Source organism: Microtus oregoni, unplaced genomic scaffold (genome assembly GCF_018167655.1).
Source record: "Microtus oregoni isolate MIOR12 unplaced genomic scaffold, Mior012 000028F_ref0000031, whole genome shotgun sequence".
In the NCBI taxonomy this organism is placed as follows: domain Eukaryota; kingdom Metazoa; phylum Chordata; class Mammalia; order Rodentia; family Cricetidae; genus Microtus; species Microtus oregoni.
Window position 1 is genome coordinate 11083725 of NW_024543087.1, and position 2499 is coordinate 11086223.

General features: G+C 42.5%; 1 non-coding gene across 1 annotated transcript; it reads left to right on the plus strand.

Moving 5' to 3' along the window:
• The first annotated feature begins 1818 nt into the window (after positions 1 to 1818).
• Positions 1819 to 1891, plus strand: Trnak-cuu. Its single transcript has one exon. It is a non-coding gene; the product is annotated as a tRNA-Lys (tRNA).
• Positions 1892 to 2499: the final 608 nt, after the last annotated feature.

The window sequence follows — 2499 nt, forward strand, 5'->3', positions numbered from 1 at the left end:
ACTATAAAATTCTCATTTTGAGAGTCTATCTATTGTTATTTTATGTATGTGGGTGTTTTATCTGCAGGTATGTCCGTGCACTTTATGCATGCAGTATCAGTGGAGGCCAAAGAGCTCACTGGATCACCTGGCAGTTACCATAGCTTTGGTTGTGAGCCACTGTGTGGATGCTGGGAACCTAACCTGGGTCTTAGGAAAAACAGTCAGTGATCTATACAACTGATTCCTTTCTCCAGCCCCTATATGATTTTCTTAGCTTATGATAAAGTTACAATACTTGCCTGGCCAGCCATCTGCCTACCAGTTAAAGGCATGTACCGCTCTTTCTGAGGACCTAAGTTTAGTTCCCAGTACACATGTTGGGTGGTTCACAGATGCCTGCAACTCTAGTTCTAGGGGATCTGAGGCCTCTGGCCTCCATAGGTTTGTATGCACATGTATTCACATGCATTCTCACACAGTCACATACATGTTTGTTCATGTGTGTGCACACATAACTAAATGATGAAATAAATATTTTTAAGATGAGTGTCTAAGGAGAGTTGAGAGCTTTTCACATAAGGCTGGTTCCTGAACAGACAGAAGTCTGGGCCCAGCCACACAATGCCACCTTGCTGTTAACATGCTAAGGGGATCTTCATGTGCTGTCACTGTAAGTTCAGGTGAGTGCCATGGTCAGGGACAGAGTTCACTGCCAACTTATGTCTTCCTTTCCCCTCTCTTCTTAGACCAGTGGTTCTTCCTAATGCTGTGGTCCTTTAAAATACAGTTCATCAAGCTGTGGTGACTCCCAACCATAAAATCATTTTCCTTGCTACTTCGTAACTGTAATGTTGCTATTGCTGTGAATCACAATGTAATATCTGTGTTTTCTGATGGTTTTAGGTGACCCTGTGATCGAGTCGCTCAACCTCCAAAGGGATCATGACCACAGGTTGAGATCTACTGTCTTAGAGGCTTTCTGCGGGGGAATATTATGGATGGGCAACCAGCTTTTATGCTCATGATTAATATGAAATTGTTCCTGCTTCTTCTTACTACATGTTTGGAATCCAAGCAGGAGGGAGCCAGAAGGATGCCCATTTTCCTTCTGGGAGACATGAATTGACTGCCAGCCCGAGGGCAGGGTTAGTGAACAGTCTCAGTGACTGACTATTTTTTTCATATAAAATGCAAAAACTTGTAGCGGCGTAAACGAATGCAGACAGATTGTAAAAATATATATATAGTTTTAATGTAGAAATAGACTTACAGAACCACCGTTCCCGCGGAGACCAGGAAAGCAGAAGAAGAAGCTCGGAGCAGGCTCGCCAAATTTATAGGCAGACATTAGCCTGAGGCGAACACGCCCCTTAAGGGGCGGGACTTATCCCTACATCTCCCCTTTTTGTCTAAATAAGACAGAACTAAACCAAATACAACTACATACAATAACAACAAATAATAAATATAACAAACAATATTGAGAACAAAAGCTTTGCTAAACATTCTATCTCAAGGAGTCCAAATAATGTAAAGAGTAACTACAATTATATAATCTTCAACTCAATCAAAGATCTGAGAAGGGAATAAACACTACTCAACAAACGAGATATATCCAAAACGTGCAACAATTGACAGAGACAACTGACTACCTGGGCAATCACCCAAAGTCTCGTTTGCAATGTTGAGTCAACCAATTTTAACTAAGGCCTAACATAACTGACATACCATTATTAAAGGCAAGGAACTTTTCAAAACTATCTTACCCTGTCTTGGCAGGATATGACAGTCCTGTTTTATCCATTGATGCACGCTCTGTATCTGTGTCAGTGGACGGCCCGGCTAGCTCAGTCGGTAGAGCATGGGACTCTTAATCCCAGGGTCGTGGGTTCGAGCCCCACGTTGGGCGCCAAAATGTAGCGGCGTAAACGAATGCAGACAGATTGTAAAAATATATATATATATAGTTTTAATGTAGAAATAGACTTACAGAACCACTGTTCCCGCGGAGACCAGGAAAGCAGAAGAAGAAGCTCGGAGCAGGCTCGCCAAATTTATAGGCAGACATTAGCCCGAGGCGAACACGCCCCTTAAGGGGCAGGACTTATCCCTACAAAAACTCAGTGATAGAGGAGACTGAGGCATTGTGTGATATTCCAAATATCACAATGAACTCAGATTACATTTTCTGTATGATTCTTGAGAGCTTGAAATATCTCATTTCCTAGGGCAAGGATCAAACCAGAGCCTGGTTTGGGAACAAACACCAAAGCCAAGGCAGTTGGATGCCAAGATTTCTGTAAATACGGTTCATTTCACTTTTCAGAACAATCCTAGGAGGCTGTGGACTCAGTTATCTAATGGGTAAAGCTTCCCAGAGGCTTATGAAATGCATCTAAGACTGCACAGTTTTACAGGCCACGCGTCTAAATACCTCCTCTCCTTGTGCTTCTGATTTATGCTGCCCTCTTTTCTTAGTTTCCCCACTGAGTCTCACTTAACCAAAGAGTATTCTAG